The sequence below is a fragment of the Pinus tabuliformis genome, chromosome 9 (assembly GCF_031772625.1).
Source record: "Pinus tabuliformis cultivar Carrire ecotype Pingquan chromosome 9, CPIR1, whole genome shotgun sequence".
Taxonomy (NCBI): Eukaryota; Viridiplantae; Streptophyta; class Pinopsida; order Pinales; family Pinaceae; genus Pinus; species Pinus tabuliformis.
The window spans coordinates 1,602,623,901-1,602,640,362 of NC_142307.1; the positions used below are offsets into that span (position 1 = coordinate 1,602,623,901).

Consider the following 16,462-nt stretch of genomic DNA (forward strand, 5'->3'; position numbering starts at 1 on the left):
CATTTGTGGGATGTACTTGTTTTCATGATTCGTCATGTCTTGTTTGAGATTCCTTTGTTGTTATGTTGATGGGATACTCATGTTGTTGCCATGTATGTCTGAATTGAGATCCCTTTTATGCCATGTTGGCGAGATGCTCATTATCATCATGCATGAGTTTAGGTCATACTGATAGGAGTCCTTTTTTGAATGAGAGTTCCTACGGTGGAACATCTCTTGGAGCCACTCCTATATGATGGAATTTTACTTGTATGATAGTGACGTCACCACCTATGTACATCATCACTCTTTCCATCACTTAGTGTAGCGGCCTGCACCATCTTGACACTGGGGCTCAGAGATGTAGTCCCTCCTGGACGAACTCCATTATCAACGTCTTGTTATTTTATGTTTTTGATGATTATCATGTTCCTTCTTCCTTACAACATGTATTTATGTTCCTTTATGTTATTTTAATTGCAATTCTAATCACATCACGAAAGAAAAAGATCTTGGTTAAATCTGGGAGTTGAGTCAACTCGGATCAAGTTTGGTATCAGAGTGGTCTTTGTGTGGATCTAAATTGCAAGTGTGAACAATGAAACGTTCAGTGACAAAGTATGTAAAATCGATGTATGAGACCATGCTCAAAATTTCCAAAAGGGTGGAAATGATGTATGAAGCTCTACAAAAAGAGACTGAGGAAAAGGAGTGATTGCAGCTTTAGTTGCAAGCCACGGAAGAGGCCCTGGAAGAACTGAAGCACAATAGCCAAAGTCTTCAAACAGATAACGTTGAATTGAAGATGCTTCTACATGAAGAGAAAGAGGAGAAAAAAAGTTTGCTATGACAACTGCAAACTAAGAACGAGGCCTTGGAAAAGCTGCAGCATGACCCATGTGAGGTAAAAAGTAATTCTCTGAATTCATGTATGTGTCCTGATGATGATTTCGCTATTTTTGAAAATCATACCACAGGAATTGGCTCCAAACTGTTGAAGAAAATGGGGTATGAAGGAAAAGGCTTGGGCATTAATGGCCAAGGCATTGTCAACCCCATCAAAGTAGAGGAATTACCCCGTCAGGTAGGACTTGGGTATGTCAGAAAGGAAGTTGGGGAATGCGCCGAGACAGCTAGCGAACCACCAACAACAAATGATGAGAAGCCCTCATCAGTTCTTTCCAAATCGATAGAGGAGGTAAAATATGTTGATTTCCTTTCAGTTTCATCTTCACATAGTATGATTTCTGTTGGAGATGTGGAGATACCAATTACAGGGACAAACATGAGGCTCCTTACCAGGATGAGGTACAAGGAGGAAAAAGAACTTGGTGTTAATAACCAAAGCATAGCTCAACCATTGGAGGTTGTGTAGAGACCTCAATTTGCAGGTTGGGGATACATCGAAGGAGAATGCTCGAAGGTGTCATATGCTTCCGAGACATCGTCAAAATTGTCAAGGAAAGAGAATGATGGGAACACCTCACCATCATCCTGTGGCAGTGACCATTGTAGGGATAGAGTTGAGGCAAGCTCTCATCACCACAATGACACCAGAGAAGGCAAGGAAAGGTATAACTAGTTTCGATATTCGAATGTTCATTTCGATTATAATCATGTTGTTAATGATGAGCGTAAAACATGGCATCGAAAAACATGTACCTTTTGTGGATTACATAACCATACATTTTCTAAGTGTTGGAAAAGAATAACAGCACAGACAAAGACGAGGCGTGAAAGACCCTCTCAATAGCACGAAAAGAAACATGTTAAGTAGGTCTAGAGGAAGAAGACCTATTGCAGTCATTGTGACAGAAGTGGCCATCAAAGAGCCACATGTTGGAGGCTCCATCCAGAGCAGCGCCTTAAAGACAAAGTGTCGGTGCATGAACCAGATGAAACGGTTGTTCGACAAGTAAAACCACCATAGGGGAATGACCCATTCATAGCGATAAGTGAAAAATGGTTTCTAGATATGTTAGCTTGTCATGGTCATGCTTTTGTAAATCGTTTGTTTCACTTTAAGATGTAAAAGTAATGATGTGTTTTGCATCACCTGTTAAGCAACAATGATGTCTGGTCTTATTTTGAGTTGCGTGATAAACTGTGAAAGAAATGTCGTGTTTCCATCACTTGTCAAAACAAAATAGTGTTTGGAATTATTGTTGTAAATCATGTGTTGCAGTGATGATGTGTTCTCCATCACTTGTTGAAGAAACAATGATATGTTGGCCTTGTTTTCGTAGGTAGGGTATTGTGTCCATTTTGATGTAAAATTGACCACCGAGTATGGGTTATAAACTCATGGCAAGTATGGGATGCTTGGGTCATTAGTTGGTCATGTAATACAAGCATGTAATTTGCAAAACAATGTAATACATGTTGCAAAAGTTGCAGGTGTAGAGAAATGGAAGCAAGACCTTTTCAAGATGCTTGTGATGCAGATAAGGTACAGAAAAGTGGTAGATTATTTTTCATGCTTTTCGAGGACCAAAAGCTCCTCAATGGGGAGGATTGATCCAGGTGGCTCTAGGGACACAGACAGGACAAAGAGGGCTTATGGAAGCTCAAACATCAAAGTGATCAAAATGTTTTCAAACCAGGACCAGAGTGTAGATCCCATCGTCTTGAACGCAACAGTGTGAATAGTTCATGAAATCGAGCTCGTATGTGAAAGTTAGAGGCAGTTAAAGTTCAGGGTTGACCGGGGGACTTGGCAAGCTTAAGGAAGGCACAATTTCACTGAAATCCGGCCACCGGATTCCGGCCAACTTTCGGGTGAAATTGTGGCCTCATTAAAATGTCTCCTACGGTCAAATTTCAGAAATCCAAAAAAATGGCTATATAACATAAAAAAACAAAAAAAATATTTAAAGTGGTGGTGGGCCATGACCCCCGCCACCCCCACTGCACTCACCATATATATGGGTTATATATATAAACCAAAACATTAAAAGTTAATGTGAGGCCGACGAGGATTGAACTCGCCTCGCCTGTGTGGATCGACCCCCACCAGGCAGCCCCATATGGTGGCGTACACCAACCACCAACCCGCATTCAATACAAAACAAACCCCATGTAAAGCAAATGCGCTGAAAAAAAAGAAGTTATATGCGGATTTTGTGGGGAGGCAGGGTTTGATCCCCCGACCTCACCTTAACAAATTGCTCGAATTACCTATGCGCCAAATTGTTTCTTGGCAAACTCCACCAACAAAATTTTATATAAACCGATTTACATAGAGCGTCTGGGTAGGAGGAAGAAGCGCGGCATGGATTTCGAGACGGAGGAGGTGGAACCTTGACACACATTTTGAGGCAGAATATTCTCTGATGCATGAAGATTCTCCGAGGAGGTAAAAATTCTTTTTATCAGAATGTAACCAAGTTTATAGTCAATTTTATCAGATTTTCGCAGGGAATGTCATGGCAAGGTCGAGTTTGACGTTTGAGCAGCAGATTTGCAGGTCCCCAGCAAAGGAGAATCTTCAAGAATCTTTTAGGGAATATTCCAGATTCCTTAGACGCCGAAATTCACCAAAGTTAGAATGCAACCAACTTCATGCTCATTTTTCTCAAAATTCTGCCAGGAACTTGATGCCGCAGTCAAAATTTTGATCTGAGCAGCAGAGCTTGAGACGAACCGGAGGAGGGAATCTTTGAGGAATCTAAGGGGAATCTAAAATATTCCTTAAGCCCCAGATTTTCACTTTCTCAAAATTTAGAAATTTGACAATCAATTTTACACTATTTGACGCCACAAATCTGATGGTGCATTCAGATTTTCCATTTGATCATTTCATTTTTCAGCCACTTTTCAAAGTGGAGTGCGGGTGTCAGCATTTGATATGCGAGCAATCATTTCCATGAGATTTAATACCGCAAGATTGATGGTACGACGAGCTTCAGCAGTTTGACATCCTTTTCTTCAGATGGCCCTAGGATGTGAGGTATATGCAGTATGTTGATGTACTTCTTTTTCTATGAGATGCATGGTGTTGCATAGATCCCTGTTTGATGTTTGATGTGGGATCTTGTTTTCTTACTTGTTTCATGATTTCTGCTTGATGTGATGCATAATCATCTATGGGATGTACTTGATGTCATGATTTGTCATGTTTTATTTGAGATCCCTTTGTTGTTATGTTGATGGGATACTGATGTTGTCACCATGTATGTCTGAATTGAGATCCCTTTTATGCCATGTCAGTGGGATGCTCATTATCGTCATGTGCGAGTTTAGGTCATACTGAGAGGAGTCATTTTTTGAATGAGTTACTGCAGCAGAACATCTCTTGGAGCCACTCCTACGTGAGGGCATTTTCCTTGTATTATAGCGACGTCACCACCTATGTACATCATCACTCTTTCCGACACTTAATGCAGCGGCCTACACCATCTTAACACCAGGGCCTGGATTCACAAAGATATTGAATAATTGTGAATCCTCTCATTTCCCTAAGAACTTTTGCACTCGATTATGTTTTTGTTCTTCACAGTTGTTTATCAATTTATTAACTATGTAAGAACTACTCAACACAACCCTTTAAAACATCATCTCTTCCGTCCAATTCCCTCACCATGAATTTGATTATTAGGTTAATAGATGGCGCTATATTTGTTGTCCATCATAAATTTGGGTTACCATAGCATTATGTTGTTGTCCATCTTGCTTCAGCTTAAATTTCATTTGTTATTTTTTTTATTTTTTTTTATGGTGAGATATTTCTCATGTATGTACAAATAATCTCAATAAAATTTTATTATTTATTATTTCAATTACTATTGGAGATGTATGCTTGAATTTTTTTTTCTATGGTCACATATTTCTCATGTATGTACAAATAATCTCAATAACATTTTATTATTTTAGTTATTATTTATTATTTCAGTTACTATTGGAGAAGTATGCTTGAAATTTTATGATCAAATTTGAGTGAAAAGACCATTTTCTCTATAAGTTAAATTGTGTATATATAAAATATTTCAATTTAAGTCATTAAAAAATTATTTCACCATACATATTAAAAGAGTACATTTTATTGATATATTATTCATAATAAAAATTTATTATGTAAACTTTTCCATGTATATGTATATATATATATATATATATATATATCTATATATATATATATATATATATATATATATATATATATATATATATATATATATATATGGAAATAATCATGAATATACAACCAGTAAAAATTAAATTGTGTATATATAGAATATTTCAATTTAAATCATAAAAAAAAATATTTTACCATACACATTACAAGAATACATTTTATTGATATATTATTCGTAAATTTTCCATATATATATGGAAATAATCTTGAATATACAACGAGTAAATTTCCTTTTTTTTTCTGAATAATTTAAAAAATGATAATTCCCAACCCAAACTATTTTGTACTTATACTTTTCATTCAAAAATTACAACATTGTATTGCATCTTATGGAAATGCAATTGAAGGATTAGATAAGAAGAGCCAATAGCCTTGTACAGGCTAGGATGGGCTTCATCGATCAATTTAGGAGTGACAGCAATCAATACATCAAAATGTGGCATAAAAAACATGATGGTTGACATTCGACTCAGATTTGTATTGGCCACTGCCCATTAGTGGACACTCTTGTATTTCCCCCATTGGTTACTATCTGCCATTAGATAATTCTTCTACTATCTATGAAGGTTTAACCGATGTAACTATTCTAAGAACAGTTTACGAAGTTTAGTAGTTAGTTGATATTAGGAGCAGAATTCATATTTATTTTTTCTTTTTATGGGATTTCCCTTTGTATCGGTTTAACTAACTGTTGTGTGGGTTTTTACTTTGTGGCCTAGTTGTTTACTCCTTTTTTTCCAAAATAAAACTGACTCACTCTTAAGTGTTTCTGCCAAATTATATACAAGTTAATATTCTAAATTGCAATCTTACTTAAAAAAAATCCAAAGTAAAATCCCTTATTGATAATTTTGTTGTATGTCAATATGACTATAATAACATTCAGAGAGGGTAGTCATAAGACTACCGAATTATATACAAGTTAATATTCTAAATTGCAACCTTACTTAAAAAATCCAAAGTGAAATCCCTTATTGATAATAATTATATTGTATGTCAATATGACTATAATAACATTCAGATATGCCCATTTGCATGGAGCCACCTGCTGCCGCTTTTACTCAGCAGCTATCACCGAGGAAAAATAGTAATCAAGCTACATGAGACCATGGTGTTAGGCTCTAAAATATGCAATCATATAAGTGAATTATGAGATGTGAAACAATTTTAGTGAATTCAAATATAAAACACAAGTAAAATATGCTCAGGGGAGTATATTGCATGAATTGCATTAAAAAAAAAAAGGCTTGCACATACACTCAATTTCTCTATCAGAGAAAGAATGAATGAATTTTGCTTCGATTCAACAAATTCTGCTACATCTATACACGCTAACTTCTAAGTTTTACTTTTCTTGTATGATGACCTGTAACTTAGGCTCGACTTCCAATCCCTCTAATAAGCAGACATTGGTAGGTAGCCTGGAGTTGTGAGGCTGGCTAAGTAATCTTGGAAAGGATCATTGCTGGAGGGGGGCTGTATTTGGTCTAACTGTGGGAATGGGTTTTGCAGACTCTCGAAGCCAAAGGTGAACATTGATTGGTTCAAACCAGCATTTTCCTACTGTCGTTGTTGCTGCAAAATCAATTCTTCCAACCTACATCTTCTCTGTAATTCCTTTTCACCGGATTCAGGATCATGCAACGATTGCATGGAACAACTTGAATCAGTGAGCAAAATAGGAGGAATTAAATATGCTGAATCATAATTTTTTTTTGTGATTAGTTAGAGTTGAAAAGTGCGACAAGTTCTGGAAGGTCCATTGGAGTTCTACTGGCATTTGAAATGTTCAAATTCTGCTCAAAAATGGGGTTTGAGTTGTAGCTCATGGAAGTAATGGAAAAAGTCCTTGAATCATGGTTAGAGATCATTCTGCAATTCGGAGAGCGGGCAGATTTCATTGAATCTTGTGAAGTTCTTTTTGAATGCTCAATGTTCGAGTTCATTATAGTATTCCCAGTGGGCAGTATTCCTGACACCTTTTCATCAATTTCTTCGTGGAATTGTTCCATTGCTTCTTCCGAGGACCACTCTTGCTCCTTAGCTAACTTCTCTGCACTGCTCTTCTTGTTGTATATTCAAAAAAGTACCCAATCATCCAACTGCAACAAGAAGCAATTTCATCATCAGAAATATGGATAACCCAAAAGAGAAAGTAAAGGATTTCGAGCTAAATTTACATCACTGGAACCCGTCACAAGCCCTCATTTTTAAATTGGACTGAGGAACAAAAATAATATTTGATATTTATAGTTTTCCTTATTGAAAGCCTCTGGATTAAATTAGAAAATCCTTGATTTCTATAATATAGAAAACAACCCCTTGTTTCCCAAATTGATTTTTCCCAGATACATTCATCCTCTAGAGTCTACCTGGTCTAGGCCCTATCATGACTAGGCCATAATGTCATCCAACCTGACAGGTGTTTTAAACCAAACAACACCTACAATGTCTATTAACACATAGGAATATACACAGAAGAAAATCCACAAGAACAATCACATACCCTTAAGCTGCCCTTCTTCTTTGCAGATCTATTGACATCAGCAAGGCGGTATTCATGCATAATCCAATTAGCCTTGTTTCCTTTAGGTGCTTTTCCGACATAGAAAACCAGAGCCTTCTTGATGCCAACACGCCTGTTGTTGCCCTTAGCAGTGATGGGTTTATCTGCACCTGTGGCTTTCCATTATCTTGAGCCAACAACTTTGCTGAGGCCAGAACCATTTGGATACTTCCTGTCCCTAGGAGTGAAAAACCACCACTCATTTTCTCCAAAACAATGCCTTTTTTGCAAGAATTGGAAATGTGTATCAGACCAGAAAAATAACAATTTCTAATAACTGAAAGAAAATAATAATGAAAAACAAGCATTTTCCATTGCCGAAACATGACATGGACATAAATATGAAAGAACACTATAAATGAATTCAATTTTAAACATAAGAACACCCATGTCCATATAACAGTCCATACACATATAAAAATGAGATGATTCATTTTGAGATTGAAGGTTTTTGTATCAACCAAAGAGACATATCCAAGTAATAGTTCTAAGACATGGAAGGGCACTCATTTGCATATTTTGGCAATTAAAGAATTCATTTTTGAGATATATAAAAAAACTCTCATACTTCTTATTTAATGCCTTTCTTACACGGGGAAAACCCCAAATTTAACAGTTTAGCCTGTACAAACATTGTAACATAAAAAAGGCTTATTCAGCAAGTAATGAACTCAACCAAAGTTGTATGTTTAAAAAGGGAACAACATCAAGATCACAGTTCAAATAACCTCAATGACAAACTCTAATCCCCATGGAAAGCAGTGAAGTTGTAGTGCAAAATCCTATTGCTCTAGAATTAGTAGTGGATTGAAACAAAAGGTTCCATCTACCCAAGTAAATGAACTGTCACAAAGAATGAAGAAACAAATCTATTTAGAATAAGTGGTATAAAATTAACCAAATTTGGTACCCTGAATGTTTTATAGACCACTACAGATTCCTCAACTTTTGGAGGATCAAGACAATGTCTAGGTCAATCTTTAGGATTGTAAGACCAGGGTGTACCTTTTAAAACAGTAAATGTAGACCGTTCCCCTTAGGACTTTCAGACTTGATTAAAACCAGTAACACCAAGGCCTAGCTTGAGCTGACTAGCCACATCCAAACCTCAATGGAAGTGCGGTCAGTCAAACCAATTGGCGCTGCCAACTGGAGCGTGCAATAGTAGTAGGTATCAGTACCATGGCAACAGCGTGTGCCAGTATGACCGTAGGAGTTCTGATTCGTAGCCTGTGTGTCTGCGCCACGTGCATGATGAAAGGCACTGGCCCCCACGGCACGCAAGTTAATGGCTCGAATACTACTAGATGTGGAAATGGAAATTTATCAATCCATCCACCTGAATTCTGTGATATTATTCCAAGCTATCCATTATAGAAATCGACTTTATCTTTGTGTTTAGTGAAATCATGGAACTCACATTTCATGAAATTACTGGAATTTAGGCCTGCCAGGACGTGAAAATGAGCTAAAGGAGCGAAGTCGTTTGAAGATATCCACTGGAAAGTTCCCTCACCTTGGCATTTTAGGTAGCATTGTGCATTTTTTTGGATTTAGATGTTAACAAATCCCCGATGTTGACAATAAGAGCTCCAGGAACACGGGCCACAGTAAACCATTGCTCATCTTTTCGGACCTAGAGACCCTCCACCCCATCGTCGAGCAAAACAATCAGTATATCTCCATCTGAATGCGGTCTAAGGCCATTCACTAGATCTGGTTGAGGGAAAGGAAAGTAATAATTGATTCTGAGTTGGAGCAGGGGTTCTTTGATTAGGGTTTTGATATAATTTGGGTCCAGCCCTAAACCCTCTGACAGGAGACTCGACAACTTCTCTATAAGCCTCATGAGCTCTTCCTCATATTTTTCATGTGTTTCCCTTCATAGTGTGTACAATAGTGTATCAGAATTGATGTAATCTCATATCAAGGTTTCAATTATCACATAGCGTATATGTGTATTGAGTTGTACCTGTATGTGGAGGGTGTTTTGGTCCATTGCTCAATGACTTTGGCTCGTATATGTGTATAGAGTTGTACTTGTATGTGGACGGTGTTTTGGGCCATTGCTCAATGACTTTGGCACGTATATGTGTATAGAGTTGTACCTGTATGTGGAGGGTGTTTTGGGCCATTGCTCAATGACTTTGGCCCACTCTGGAGAAATATAATGAACAAGGGCATCGACCCAATCCAGGATTGTGTCATCAGAAATGTCAAAGAACCGGCCATAGCCTTCAAGCATATGAGTTCCAGGACTCACAGGACATTGTTCCTGTTTCTCTTCAGGGAAAGATCAAAAAAGTCCCGTGAACAATCTCTATCAATGACAAAGGTATGCCATGATTTATCATCTTCAAAATAATTGAAAACCAATGAAATTACAAATCTAAACAATAATGAAATTGGTTGGATGATCGACAGAGGAAAGGGAAAAAAGAAAATGCCAAAACTGTGATCCCATACAAACATGAAAGAAACCCCATTCCTGGAAGAAATCCCATTCCTAGGATGCCTGAGCTAATTGGCTCACAGTCTTGATGCGTTGGTCGATGTCTGTTGGGGATTTTAATGAGAAAATCCCAAAAACAAACAATTTTCAAACCCACAGAGGCAATGCTCTGTTTCACCTCCATAGGATCTTTTGTGCACAGGGAAGCTCAAAAAAAATTAACTGAGAAACAGAGTATTTCACCACCATAAAAACATTTCTATTGATTAAAACAAAATGTCTGATACAAATTTCATCCTCTTTGCTGAGAGGGATTCACCAAAAATACGTTCAACAAAAACATTTACTCTGTCTCCACATGAGAATTTACTCTGCTGGGTAAAACTCTCATTTACATTCACTGCTGTGAAAACATATTACTTACTGGTGTAAAACCTTCTTTTACATACTGCTGTAAAAACAAAAATTTACACAGACTTACAAAACAAATGCGCTCCTCTCTGTTCTTTTCTTCATGCACTGCTGTGCAAATTCTCTCATCACTTTCGCTGCCCCCGAGCTCTCACACATTACAATTGGTCAACACATCACATGAAAACATATTACAACACATGACCCCTTTTCATTTTTTTGAAAACAAAACAAAAAAAAAACACAATTACATTTTACGTGCCGTAAATATTTTTAACACACTGACCAGACCATGCCTTTCTTTAAATGCACCATACCTCCGATACATATAAAAACATTAAAATTTAAATCATCTACCAATACTTCTACGAGCACATTTAATTCATTAATTATTTTACCGCGGTCAACCAATCTTCAAATCCACGTAAATATTAAATGTTGGCTCGTATGCATCTTCGGACAATCGACGGTGGAGGTTGATGAAGTAAATCGGACGGTGGAGGAGAATATCGGGAGGCATTACTTAACTGAACATTACGTCCCGATATGTCAGAGATGATGACGTATGGGGAGAGCCACGCGTCAACACTAAATTGTATCGGAGTCAAAAATACGGAAACCACTTTTACGCAAAAGCGGTCCGATATGCATAAAATGGTTTATGGTTTTGCTGAGCGGTTTTTGGGGATGTACGGCTGCGCAGTTGGAATTATGACTTCAACACTCCCCTTTAATTTCAACTGCTAGGCATTCAGTCATACTCAGACACTTTCTCAAAAATTCAAAGCTTTTCTAATCCAATGGCTTTGTCAAGATGTCTGCAACCTGTTCTTGAGTCCTGCAATGTTCTAGGACAATTTCTCCATTGTTCACCAATTTTCTGATGTAGTGAAACCTTGTATCAATGTGTTTCGTTCTCTTATGAAACACTGAATTCTTTGACAATGCAATAGCTGAGCTATTGTCACAAAAAATCGCTGTCGCTTTTGCCTGCTCTTGGCCTAAGCTTCTCAACATCCTTCTCATCCACACTGCTTGACATGCTGCTGCTGTAGCTGCCACATATTCAGCCTTTGCTGTAGACGATGCTACAATGGACTGCTTCTTAGAAGCCCATGAAATGGCTCCTGAACCCATATGAAAAACATAACCGGAAGTGCTTTTCCGATCATCTACACTTCCAGCCCAATCACTATCAGTGTATCCAATCAAATCTGAATGTTTTGAGACATTATATAAAATTCCAAACATTTTGGTACCTTTGACATACCTCAAAATTCTTTTTGTTGCCTGCCAATGTGCCTCCTTTGGCCTCTCCATGAATCTGGAAATTAAACTAACAGCATACATAATGTCAGGCCTAGTAGCTGTTAATTACATAAGGCTGCCAACAATACTCTTATACAAACTAGGATCAAAATCCTTGCTGCTATCCTCTCTGCTGAGTTTTAATCCCATTACTGTGGGAGTGATCGCTGCCTTGCATTCTTGCATGTTAAATCTGCTCAATACTTGATTTATATATCTTGCTTGTGAGATAAAAATTCCTTTTTCATTTTGATCTACTTCTATGCCTAAGAAGTATCTCAAGAAACCCATGTCAGTCATTTCAAATTCCTCTTTCATGACTGATTTAAAATTCTCAATGAGTTGATCATCATTACCTGTGAAAATCACATCATCAACATATAAGACAACAATCAAAATTTTACCATATTTTTCTTTGATGTAGATGGTGGGTTCTCCTTCACACTTGTCGAATTCATTATCCAATAGATAAGAATCTATCATGCTGTACCATGCTCTTGGCGCTTGCTTCAACCCATAAAGAGCCTTCTTCAATTTGCACAGTTTGTGCTCTTCACCTTTCTTCTCATAGTCGAGAAGCCGTTCAACATAAACCTCTTCCTTTAACACTCCATTTAGGAATGCTGACTTCACATCCATTTGGTAGACTTTCCATTTGTTTTGAGCTGCTATGGATAGCACTGCTCTCATGGTTTCCATTCTTGCAACCGGTGCAAAAGTCTCCTCATAATCTCTCCCATACTGTTGTTTGTACCCTTTGACAACCAGCCTTGCCTTGTGCCTTTCTATCTTGCCTTCAGCGTTACTCTTGGTCTTATAGACCCATTTTACTCCAATGACTTCTTTGCCTTTTGGTAGCTCAACCAAGTCCCATGTTTTGTTTCTCTCTATGGCATTCATCTCTTCATCCATAGCTTCTATCCATTTCCTATCTTTAATTGCATCCTCGAAATGAATAGGATCATCAACATGACAATACAAGGCAAATAAGGAATTCATTCCTTCATTATAAATGTCACTTAGATTTCTAAAATTCTTACCTCTTTCATTTGGTGTGCAAGTGCTTGAAGATGCACTTGAATTTCCTCCTTGTGGTGTGCTTGGAGAAGCACTCTCATTGATCCTCAATGGTGTCCCTTGTTGTCCTTGTGTTGGCGCTGCTGTTTGGGGATGCATTTCAGCCACTTCCTCTTCATCTTCATCATGAGACAAATAGTTTTTAACATTCATTGTTTTCTCTATGCTTCCATCCCAAGCTTCCTCTTCAATGAATTGAACATCTCTGCTGACGAAAAACTTCTTGGTAGATGGGATATACAACCTGTAAGCTTTGGATTCCTAATTGTATCCAATGAAGATACATTTCTCCCCTTTGCTGTCCAACTTCCTCCTTAGCTGATCTGGAATGTGTGCATAGGCCACACATCCAAAAACTCTCATGTGGGTGACTCCTTGTTTTCTTCCACTCCACGCTTCTTCCGGCACTTTGTTCAACACTGCTTTTGTAGGACACATGTTCAAAATATACACAGCACAATTTACAGCTTCAACCCAATAATCATTTGGAAAATGCTTTGCTTTCAACATGCTCCTCGCCATATCCATGATGGTCTTGTTCTTCCTTTCAGCAACTCCATTTTGCTGTGGGGTGTACCTTGCTGTAAATTGTTTATGTATACCATTTTCTCTACAAAATCTTAGAAATTCCTTGGAGATATACTCACCTCCTCTATCAGTTCTCAAAACTTTAATATGCAACCCGCTTTGGTTTTCCACAAATGCCTTGAAGTTTTGGAATTTCTCAAACACTTAAATTTTGTTTTTAAGGAAATATATCCAAGTCTTTCTTGTAAAGTCATCAATGAATGTTAGGAAATATTGGCTGCCTGCTAATGATGGAGGTTGCATCGGTCCACATAAATCTGAGTGGATGATCTCTAAGGGTGCCTTTTCCCTTATGCTCTTTCCTGATGGAAAACTTTCTTTGTGTTGTTTTCCCAATATGAAACCTTCACATAGGCTGTCCGGTTTCTCTATCAATGGTAATCCTCTTACCATTCCTTTTCTACTCAACAAATTTAGACCTCCAAAATTAAGATGTCCAAATCTCAAGTGCCACAACCAATTTTCATCTTTTGGCACGCTTTGAAAAGCCTCTTGGGTAACTGCTGCAATTTCTCCTTTGTTTTTCAAATCTGCCCTTATTCTAAGAGGGAACATCCTGTTCCTCGTCATCTTCACTTCAGCAATGCATCTTTTGCTGGGTGCTATATCCATGATGGTGCATACATCATTTTTAAATAAAACATTGTACCCCTTATGGACAAGTTGTCCAATACTCAAGAGGTTACATCTCATTCCAGGGACATAGTATACATCTGCTATGGTTTTCTTTTCTCCTTGCTTTGTAAATATTTTTACCTCTCCTTTTCCCATAACAGAAATTTCGCTATCAGTTCCTAGTGTGACTTTTGATTTCACATTTTTATCTAGGGCAGAAAAGAAGGCTATGTTTCCTGTCATATGGTTGCTGCAACCTGAGTCTAAAAAATCATATGTCCTCACTGTTTGTTTCAGCCATGTTACAAGCTAACAACACATTATTTTGACTGTTGTTTTCTCTAGTGACATTTGCATTTTGTCTATTACTCATATCATGCTGCTTCTTCCTACATTCACTAACATAATGCCCATATTTTTTACAATAATAACATTGGACATTGGATTTTTCATACCTTTGTCCTTGAGCATGATGTTGTCCTCCTTGTTGGCTGCTGCCTTGGCCTTGGTTCTGATTTGGATTGATGCCTCTCCCTTGAGCATTTTCTGGGCTGTTCCTTCCACCTCTGTTCTGGCTTCTGCATCTTCTTCTTCCAAAAGACATCTGGGTCTTGAAGTCTTGCTCTAGAGATGAGTTTTCATTTCTACTCAACCTCTGCTCATGTGTTATCAGTGATGCATGTAGCTCATCAACTGAAAATTTTGAGAGATCCTTTGTCTCTTCAATGGTGGTGACAATCGCATCAAACTTTGAGGGTAAGACCCTCAATATTTTCTCCACAATCCTCCTATCTTCAAGGGTTTCTCCATGAGTCCTTATTTGTGTGACCAGACCAATCACATGTGTGAAGAATGAGTCAATGTTGTCTGACTCCTTCATGTTCAGATTCTCAAAATCCTTCCTTAGCAATTGTAGTTTTGCTGTCTTCACTCTCTCCATGCTTTGATAGGCTGTCTTGAGGGTTTGCCATGCTTCATTGGATGTCTTAGCTGCTGCTAACCTTGGAAACACGCTTCCATGCACTGCTTGATACAAGAAGAAAAGGGCTTTTGAATCCTTCTTCTTGCAGCTCTTCAACAGATCCTTCTCTCCTTGAATTAATGCATTAAACTCATTTTCATCTGCTAGTTGTTCAAAACCTTCCTCAACTATTTCCCATAAGTCTTGGGAAGCAAACAAGGCTTTCATTGTTATTGCCCAATAGTCATAGTTTTTACCATCAAATAATGGGAGCTGCATACCCATGCTATTACTGGTGCTTGTGACAGCCATTCTTACAGCCTCAACTATGCTTCAATTTCTTGACTGTGTATTTTAAAACAACTGACTGCTTCTTCAGCAACACATAAAAAAACTTTGTGAAATAACTGAGTATTTTCTGGACTGAGCCTTCACTTTGCTTGAGAAGTTTGACTGCTGCAACAAGTTCCTCCCTTCAGCTTCTTTGTCACCTTCAAAGAGCCTAAACGAGCTCTGATACCACTGTTGGGGATTTTAATGAGAAAATCCCAAAAACAAACAATTTTCAAACCCACAGAGGCAATGCTCTGTTTAGGATCTTTTGTGCACAGGGAAGCTTAAAAAAATTAACTGACAAACAAAGTATTTCACCACCATAAAAACATTTCTATTGATTAAAACAAAATGTCTGATACAAGTTTCATCCTCTTTGATTAGAGGGATTCACCAAAAATATGTTCAACAAAAACATTTACTCTGTCTCCACATGAGAATTTACTCTGGTGGGTAAAACTATCATTTACATTCATTGCTGCTGTGAAGACATATTACTTACTGATTTAAGTAAAAAAAAAAATTACACAGACTTACAAAACAAATGCGCTCCTGTTCTTTTCTTCATGCACTGCTGTGCAAATTCTCTCCTCACTTTCGCTGCTTCCAGGCCTACTAGGACGATGACGGTAAGAGGATGAATTGGCCTGAGATCAGATGGAAGGATGTACCGTGCAGGGACTTCCTTCATTTGCCTTTCATGGAGTGTCTGCACAAGATCAATGGGTCTCTTACGTCTTTGAGACTGCCTCAGAAGAACCTCCATGGCAACAGAAGAATCCATATTCGTAACAAGCGGTGGAATTGGAGTGATTTGAAACCTCGAATTGGATCTGAAACCTCAAAGACATGATTATAGTACCCCGGGCCCTCCGCCGTGCACAGATGTCCTCCATGTTCAGTGCCATAAACTACATGAAAAATTCAAACGCATTCTCTTGAAATTCTGGCGTAAAAGACTCCAGCGTGCACAGATGTGAAGTGGAGAGAAGAAAGGTAACTTAAAAATATGTGCACAAATGTCAAACAAACATGAAA

The 16,462-nt window shown here is 37.9% G+C and overlaps 1 pseudogene; it reads right to left on the reverse strand.

Annotated features, from left to right (window-relative positions):
• Positions 1–6,508: 6,508 nt before the first annotated feature.
• On the reverse strand, positions 6,509–16,208 carry LOC149154898 (uncharacterized; annotated as a pseudogene).
• Between the last annotated feature and the right edge of the window lie 254 nt (positions 16,209–16,462).